The sequence below is a fragment of the Miscanthus floridulus genome, chromosome 8 (genome assembly GCF_019320115.1).
Source record: "Miscanthus floridulus cultivar M001 chromosome 8, ASM1932011v1, whole genome shotgun sequence".
Classification (NCBI taxonomy): domain Eukaryota; kingdom Viridiplantae; phylum Streptophyta; class Magnoliopsida; order Poales; family Poaceae; genus Miscanthus; species Miscanthus floridulus.
In genome coordinates this window covers 95,008,740-95,018,308 of record NC_089587.1, presented here as the reverse complement: position 1 = coordinate 95,018,308, position 9,569 = coordinate 95,008,740, and the positions used below count along the sequence as shown (strand labels likewise).

General features: G+C 47.4%; 1 pseudogene; it reads left to right on the top strand.

Annotated features, from left to right (window-relative positions):
• The first annotated feature begins 788 nt into the window (after positions 1-788).
• LOC136472990 (long-chain-alcohol oxidase FAO2-like) lies at positions 789-3,655 on the top strand (annotated as a pseudogene).
• The last annotated feature ends 5,914 nt before the right edge of the window (positions 3,656-9,569 follow it).

Sequence of the window (9,569 nt, the reverse complement as noted above, 5' to 3'; positions counted from 1 at the left end):
CAAGTGCAACATCGCATACATATGGAGAAACTATGTAGTCCAACATCGGAATATAAATACTACAATATTGTAAAGTTATGTAGTGCAACATCGAAAAACATGTAATGTAACATCAAAAAATTATAAACTGCAACATCAAAAAATTATATACTGTAACATCGAAAATTATATGCTGCAACATCATAAAAATATGTACTGCAACATCGAAAAATATGTACTGCAACATCGAAAATAGTAGTACTGCAACATCGCAAAAACATCTGTTGCAACGACCCAAAAATCATATTGCAACATTCGAAAATCATTTATTGCAACATCCAAAAAAAACCTATTGTGACACGGGAGAAAACAACAAAAACGTACAAACAACAAAAGGGATGGGTTCGAGGTGCAAGCTGCTCCAACCGCTGGCCCCATCACCTTCAAGTTCGCCGAAGGGAGGAGGGAATAGGACTCAAAGCTCGTTGGAACCCTAACCACAGCCGCGTCCCCCGATCCAAAGGAGAAAGAGAATGAGGATGAGGAAAAAGAGAAGGAAGAGGGGTCAGATCCAGATCCAGAAAATAACCGACCTAACAAACTGACATATCCAGAGATAACAACAGACTATACCAAAGAATGAGAAAGTCCATTAAAAATTACAACTCCGCTCCGTAGAGCCGTAGAGGCAGCGGCAGCTGCAGGAGCCACGAGGTGACCTGAACCTCCATGCTGTACTGTTATAAAGTCTCGGTGCCTCCACTGTGTTTGTCCACTTCCCTCAAGCTCAGCCGCAGCCCACGGTTCAATTGTAGAGGACTCTCCGCCCGCACGGCCGCTCCACGCGAACGACCATTAGTCCAGTACAACGCCACACAGTCGTCACCAGGAGGCCGCCATGGGCGCGGACAACAAGCGTGGACACCCTCTCCTGAGGGGAGGAGACGCGAAGAGGGAGCGGTACACCCACGGGTTCTCGGCGTCCCAGATGGCCGCGCTCACTGCCCTATGCGGCGCGCTGGTGCCGTCCCTGCCGCCGGACCGCCGCAACGGTCACTACCACCCGGAGGAGGACAGCGGGGGCGACGGCGACGGCAACAAGGTCGTGGAGGAGTTCCTCCTCGCCTCGGCTGCCGACCCGCCCGTGCCCGGCGAGGTGGCCGAGCTCATGTCGCGGAAGTGCCCCCCCGAGGCGCTGGCGCTGGTGCGCATGGTGCTGTGGCTGCTGGGCACGCGGCTCGGCTCGCTGGCGCTGTGCGGGGCACGCTGCCTGTCGCGGCGGTTCCCCTTCGTGCGCCGGTTCGACGAGCTGCCCCTGGAGCAGCGGGAGGGCGCGCTCCGGTGGTGCAGCCGGCAGACCCTGCTCCCGCCGCTGCGCATGTTCTTCTTCGTCACCAAGGTCTTCTGCCTCTACGTCTTCTACTCCTGGGTCTTCTACTCCTGGGTAAGCCAGTAAGCCTGCAGCTTCCAATCATTCTAGTGGTCCGCCGGCGCCTCAACTTTACTAGTAGTATCTTCTTTTACCCTGGAAATCTTGATAATGACAAGAATCATCTTGATAATGACAACTTGGAAAGGAACAAGCTATAACTTTGTCTGAAGATCGCTTTTAGTGAACGCAAGCAAGAACTGTAAGAGCAATGATGATATCAGCTGATATTGTAAGAGCAATGATGATATGAGCTGATCAACGAACCCTGACAAGGACGCATCACGCATAGGTTCATGCTCCATGTTGTTTTTGTTTGAATCCTTACATTCCATGTCGTGTGTGTGTCCTTGCCATGCAGACCGATGAGAACTCAAAGAATCCGCACTGGAGCGCGATCGGGTACAGCCCGTCCCTGGCCGACGACGAACCGGCCCCGGCGGAACCAGAGCGTCACGAGAAGCGTCCCCTCGACGACGGCATCGTGGAGACGACAAAGGAGAGCGACGCGTCCCTGCCCGCGTTGCTAGCCGAGAAGGGCCTCACGGTGGCCGATGACGCGGCGCGGAACGTGTGTAGCGTCGAGTGCGACGTTGTCATCGTCGGTTCCGGCTGCGGCGGGGGCGTGGCGGCAGCGGTGCTCGCGGGTGCAGGGCGCAAGGTGGTCCTCATCGAGAAGGGAAACTACTTCACGGCGCGGGATTACACGGCCGTCGAGGCGCCGTCGATGGAGCAGCTCTACGAGGGCGGAGGGTTCGTCAGCACGCTCAGCGGACACCGTGCTACTCCTGGCAGGCTCGACGGTCGGCGGCGGCACGGCCGGTGAACTGGTCAGCCTTGCATCAAGACCCCCGACGACGTTCGCGGGGAGTGGGCGCGCGAGCAGGGGCTCCCGTTGTTCGCCACCGAAGAGTACGCCGCCGCCATGGACAAGGTGTTCGAGCGGCTCGGCGTGACGGCCGGGTGCGCGGAGGAGGGGCTCCAGAACAAGGTCCTCCGCAAGGGGTGCGAGAATCTCGGGTACAAGGTGGAGTCGGTGTCGAGGAACTCGTCGGAGGGGCACTACTGCGGCAGCTGTGGTTACGGCTGCCGCACCGGCGACAAGCGCGGCACGGACAGTACGTGGCTTGGTCGACGCGGTGAGCCGCTGGCGCGGTGATCCTGACGGGGTGCAAGGCCGAGAAGCTGCTGCTGGAGCGTACCGGCGCTGGCGGCGGACGGCAGGCGAAGCGATGCGTCGGCGTGGTGGCGAGGAGCACCAACCCGGCGATCACGAGGACGCTGGAGGTGCGCGCCAGGGCGGCCGTCTCGGCGTGCGGGTCGCTCCTGACGCCGGTTCTGCTGCGCAGGAGCGGGCTCAGCAACCGGCACATCGGCAAGAACCTCCACCTCCACCCGACGGCCCTGGTGTGGGGCTACTTCCCGGACACCATGCCGGACCTCAAGGGCAAGATGTATGATGGCGGCATCATCACGTCCCTCCACAAGGTGGAAGGCGTTCCGGGCGCGCCGGCCCGCGCCATCCTCGAGACGCCGGCGATGGGCCTGGCCGGCGCGGGGACGCAGTTCCCCTGGGTGTCCGGGAGCGACATGAAGGAGCGGATGCTCAGGTACGGCCGCACGGTGCACCTCTTCTCCATGGTGAGGGACCGCGGTTCGGGCACCGTGCACGGCGAGCGGCGGGTGGCGTACCACCTGGACGCGACGGACCGGGAGAACATGCGCGAGGGCCTGCGCCGCGGGCTGCGCGTCCTGGCCGCTGCGGGCGCGGCGGAGATCGGCACCCACCGCAGCGACGGGCAGCGGTTCGCGTGCAGGGGCGCCACGGAGGCCGCGCTGGAGGAGTTCCTGGACGGCGTGGACGTGGTGCGCGGGCCCCAGTCCAAGGCCGAGGCGTGGAGCCTGTGCTGCACGGCGCACCAGATGGGCAGCTGCCGGATGGGCGCCACGGCCCGGGACGGCGCCGTGGACGCGCGCGGCGAGAGCTGGGAGGCCGAGAATCTGTACGTGTGCGACGGCAGCGTCCTGCCCAGCGCCGTGGGCGTCAACCCCATGGTCACCATCCAGTCCGTGGCCTACTGCCTCGCCACGGGCATCGCCGAGTCGCTCAGGCGCGGCTCGGTTCCTGAAAAGATCTAGTGATACCGCCCTAGTGTCACGCATGGTTTCCGTATTGTTCTCATGGAATTGCTGCAGAATAGCTCTACAGTGATTCACTATTCGTGTGGTGGACAATAAGAAGAAGAAATGGATTCTCTCTCCAAAAAAAAGCAAGAAGAAATGGAAATGAAATAGATTTATATTTTCATCTCCCGTGTTCTGCTTGCTCGCCGTCGCCGCACATTATTTAGTTCGCCGGCACAGCGAGTCTGAAGAATCCATTTTATAGTTGACGATACTTGTTTCTGTGGAAGAGATCTCTATTACTGTGAGATTCGTGCTCGTTTAGAAATGCAACTGTGGAAGCTTGGAGAGCCGCCAGTCAGAATAAAATTGCATGGACCAAGGATCCAATTCTGTTCCATACAGTCCTACCATGGATGGATGGCACGTGGCATGAAAAAATCATGCCGACCCTGCAAGCGCGTGAACAGTGACCATACCGCACCCCTGTGACCGTCTCTGTGATGTGAGACGGTCTCCAACGAGTTACCGGTAGTGGCGTCCAAATTTAAAATGGATAGTAAAAGATTTAAAATTACCCTATATTTATATAGGAGATTTATTTTGGGTTATCTGAGATGCACAACTAAAATATGAATATCATCTTTTCTGAAAACATATTTACAGAAATGATTTTTTTAGGTCTTGTTGTTGGAGAAGATGTCGAATATGTATTGAACATTTTGCTTGTAGCACTACCTAAAAAACGAATGTGCCTTGTATTTTGGGTGTTGTTGTTGAAGATAGCCTGATGACGTGCTCGCCTAAGGGCCTGTTTGGTTCCAAATAAGTCACCTACTTATAAGTTAAAAAGTGAAATAAGTGACTGATTTTGCCAAACACTACCAATTTATAAGTCATCCCTGCTTATAAGAAATAAGCTAATTCACCCCTGCTTAAAACTTATAAGCCATTCTTTTTTCACGTGGGGTCCACACCTTTCACTTAACAGACATGAGCTTATAAGTCATTTACAACCAAATAGACATGACTTATAAGTCATCGGTTTTCAGTCACCTGACTTAATAAGTCATCTGACTTATGAAAAACAAACAGGGGCCTAAGGCCACCCAACGCTCCACTCTAGATGTTGGCTTGGTATGATCGGACGAGAAAAAGTAAGAAGATGGTTTCCTCACATAGCTTGATAGCTAGTATCCTGTAGAAAGACACGTATGCACTTAAGCACCAACCAGAGAACGCGATGGGAGGAAGAGAAGTGTTCCCAACATTTGCTTTCCATAGCAAAGGCTACTCGTCCAATCGTGGTTGAATGAACGCGTAGAATGGGCGAAGGGAAGACATAGGTTTGGACTTTGGAGCCACCCCGCGCGAGGGTCGTATCGTGGATTATTTACTGCTGGCTGGTTTGGTGTGAGAGAAAAACACTATTCCCGACTGAAAATTTACAATTGTTTACGAGCAAGCGAACAGGCTGCGCGGTCGCTGATCCGTCGAGCCCAACACGGGATCTTCAAACCGCGTGCAGTGCAAAGGGACCCTCTCCAAATGGCGCGCGAGATCGATTAATCATATATTCATATCGAGGAAGATATATATATATATATATACCAATTATATACTTATTATATATAGAGAGAGTATATTTAGAGGGTGTTTGGTTTTCTAGACTAAATTTTAGTCTATGTCACATCGGACGTTCGGATGCTATTTAGGAAAACTAAATATGAGTTAATTATAAAACTAATTACACAGATGGAGGCTCATTTACGAGACGAATTTATTAAGCCTAATTAATCCGCCATTAGCACATATTTACTGTAGCACAACATTGTCAAATCATGGACTAATTAGGCTTAAAAATTTCGTCTCGCAAATTAGCCACAATCTGTGCAATTAGTTATTTTTTCGTCTATATTTAATACTTCATGCATGTGTCCAAACATCCGATGGGACAGGGACTAAAATTTTCCTGTAGGAACCAAACACCCCCTTAGTAGCCAGCTATAAAATAAGTTATTCTGTAGGTACCTTCATTTACAATAATTTTATATACTAATTTACGATAATGTCAATACATATTTATGATAGTTGGGTTACTATAATACATGGGATATTTACCATAACATTATAGTAAACCACTTAATAAGGAGTTACTATAATCTCGTAAATTAACATAGTAATTATCGTAACTCCAAGTGACTACATAATAAGTTATTTTGTAGCCAGTTACAGAGTAGTATATATATATATATATATATATATATATATATATATATATATATATATATATATATATATATATATATATATATATATATATATATATATATATATATATATATATATATATAGGGAGAGGCTATTCAGCAGCCGGCTACAAAATAAGTTATTCTGTAGCCACCTCTATTTACCATAATTTTATATACTAATTTACCATAATGTCAATACATATTTACGATGGTTGGGTTACTATAACACATGAGAATATTTACCATAACGTTATAGTAAATCACTTAGTAAGAAGTTACTATAATCTCGTAAATTAACATAGTAATTATCGTAACTCAAAGTGGCTATAGAATAAGTTATTCTATGGCCAGCTACAGAACAGTAGTTCTATATATATATATATATATATATATATATATATATATATATATATATATATATAACAACTATCCTGTAGCTGGCTACAGAATAACTTATTCTGTAGCCACTTTGAGTTATGATAATTACTATGTTAATTTACAAGATTATAGTAAATATCCCTATGTGTTATAGTAACCCAACTATCGTAAATATGTATTGACATTATGGTAAATTAGTATATAAAATTATAGTAAATGGAGGTGGCTACAGAATAACTTATTTTGTAGTCGGCTACAGTACTCTTTCAATTCTTCTACATATATTTGCAAATTCAGAGTGGTTGAAAATTCAGCGGGTTTGGTCTCGTCGCTATCGCCCTTTTCCCTGAACTGCTACCTGCAAGTTCATAAGGGTAGGCACATAAACATGGCACATACCATTATGTGATGCAGCTCGTAGGGATGCTATACAAGGTTGGGAGGATGGGCGAGATTGTGCCATGAACTAAACTCATCCTTCTAGTTCTACGCTTCTAGCCCCTCCAACCAACACACCTTGGCCCATTGATCTTGTTAGCACATTGTGTGTTAAGTCTGACGATTCCAATCCAAATCAATAATAAACAGGCCAGAAAATAGAAAATCATGCTAATCCATTTCTCATGTACTAGGCATGTCAGGTTCAAGGCTAGATCTTGAATTACCAATTCTGATAGATGCACATGTCAATGTTATTTCGAGCATTGTTGCGCAACCTTATTATATGCTAGCCGCTACCATTTTCAGTGAATAAATTTCTCCCTGCACTTTTGTATTGACATTGCTTCTTTGAGTTTTTGTGGCTAGCTAGATTCTATCGTTAGCAAGTACCTTCTGTGCCTTATAATTTCACTCACTAATACATAAAGTTTCATAGGATGATATTGCTCAGATTGACATAATACTGCCAAAAATCCTTTATCCTGTATTCGGCCCAAGTCTGTTGGGCTATAACTGAACTACTAAGTCATGTTTTGCATCGATACATACATCTGCACTGAATGGAAGAATTATCAAAACGTGTATCCAAACTTAAAAAAGAAATGTCTGCATCACAATTCCCAATCCATTCAGTGAAATAGAACGGAATCATGGCCGGATGCCACGTTGTGTTATCAATAAAAACTCACAAATATCATGTTGTGCTATCAGGTTACATGGTGGTAGAGGAGTAGTGTTCATGGATAAAGTGAAAAGTCATTGTGCTTGCGCTCCATTTGGAGAACTAACAAACACTACAAATGAAGGTAACTTATTAATATGCAATATACAGATGATGTATATGGATCATTTCAAATGTACCCAGTGACATGTCTACTAATCTCAATGTAGGTGGTCAAAAACTCAAAATGCATTCAACTCATGTAGTCACATGTCATCGATGCTAAGGAACGTAGTAGGCAACGAGACAGAGCCGACAATACTAGTCTATCAATCGAAGAAAGGAATGAAAGAAATAAGAAACATTGTGAAAAAAATGACAAAGGGGGAATTTTCTCTTTCTACATCTAATGGTAAACGTTGCACAAGGGTATTGACATACTCACGTACATGCTATACCTGCATGTTTTATATATGATATGCAACAAAATTAAAGATACCTGCTATACCTGCATGTTTTATATATGATATGCAACAAAATTAAGGCCCTCTTTGGTGCAGCTCCGGCTCCCTCTGCTGCGATACTGTTCACGCCATGTGCGGACACTGTTCATCAGAGCCGATTTTCTCTCTCTTCGTTTCCTCTCTCACAGAACCGTTCTGAGGAGGAGAAGCTCGTTTTTTCTCCTCCGGCTCTAGCTACAGTATTGCTACAGTGTAGGAGCCGGAGCACGCGGGAGCCTGGCCAAACGGGCCTAAAGATGCTCAATGCCACAATAAACAAGAAAAATGTGGATCCTATTGGTGACAAATGACAACACATCAGGCTATGCAAAACAACGAAATCAATACCTCCAGCACCGACCACCATGTGACAATGACAACGCTAGAGGTTGAAGACAAGAGGAAAAAAAGACACTTATATCTTCTCTCTCCAAAACTAAAAAATAAATAAAATAATAGTGGGTATCCTGAGGTAAATAACTGTGACTTTATAATGGTACTCGGCAAATTTTAAACTGATCAATACCATACTTCATTGATGTCCCACAACAAAATTTACCTAAAAAAATAATGGCCTCTAACACAAACCATGAACATTAGACAGGGTAGAAAAATGCTGATGGAAATTGTATCTATCCTGCATAGTATGCCCCGGTCACCCATAACCTGCTGCCACACAAGCATAAACTTACCGCCGGTATAAGCATACTCCTGCCATGTGCTTTGCCGCCAAAAGCATATGACTGTTAGTGTTGCTCCATCTATTGCTTCATCCCGTAAAGGGTTGGATTGGTGTCTAGGGTTCACGAGATGGTGTTTTGGAGTCGATTTGGGCATATCCTTCAATTTGGCGTGCAGGGGTCAGTTCTGGGCATGATAAGTCGATTTGTTGGACGGTTCAGCGGGGTGTGTGGGGAGGCAAGGCGCGTGGACTAGCACTAGCGGCTCAAGGATCGGGAGAGGGGAAGAAGGCGCACAAAAATACCGGCTCAGGCGTTTTTTTTCTCTCATTTCATGCGTTTTAGTCGTGTGTTTCACCAGCAGCCCACTTGGTAATCTCTCTCCTATTTGCCCCTCCAGCATAGATTTTATTGACGTGGAGCACAATTTTGCTGCTGGCTAGCTAGACTTTAGGCTTGTTATTTTGGCTAACTTGGTGCCGGAGCTTCCAACTATGCTGGTTATTTTTTTTCCTGAGACTCTAGGACGTCGTCAATTTTTTTGGCTTTCGCGTGGGAGGGCGAATTCTTACTCAGTGTCCAATCGATTTTGGCCAGCAAAACCGCTAGTTCTCTAGTGGTGAGTTTAATATGGTGGAGCTTGCAACCCTGCACCCAAAGAAGGGCACCCTCAATAGTATGAACCAGTTACTTGCTCTAAGATATTTTTTTTACGGCAGTGCTAGCGCTCGGACATCCGGACGGACGCACGCATCCGGACACCATCGCATGCCACTACTACACAAATGATTTTGCGTGACACCCTAAAAACATAACCGTGGCGGACAAAATGGATGTCCACCACGGTTAATGCCCGCGATTTACCGTGGCGGGCATTTTTTATTTACCGCGGCGAGCACTTTTGCCCGTCACGGTAAATCGATTTACCGTGGCGGACGTCCTTATATGTCCGCCACGGAAAATATGGTATTTTCTGAGACAGACGTATAAGGACGTCCGCCACGGTAAATCTATTTACCGTGGCGGACGTCCTATGAGGCACACCTCGATTAAGGCCGAGACCCATATGGCCCAGTGAAAGCCCAACATCAAGTCCGAGTATAAAACCCAACACTTAGGGTT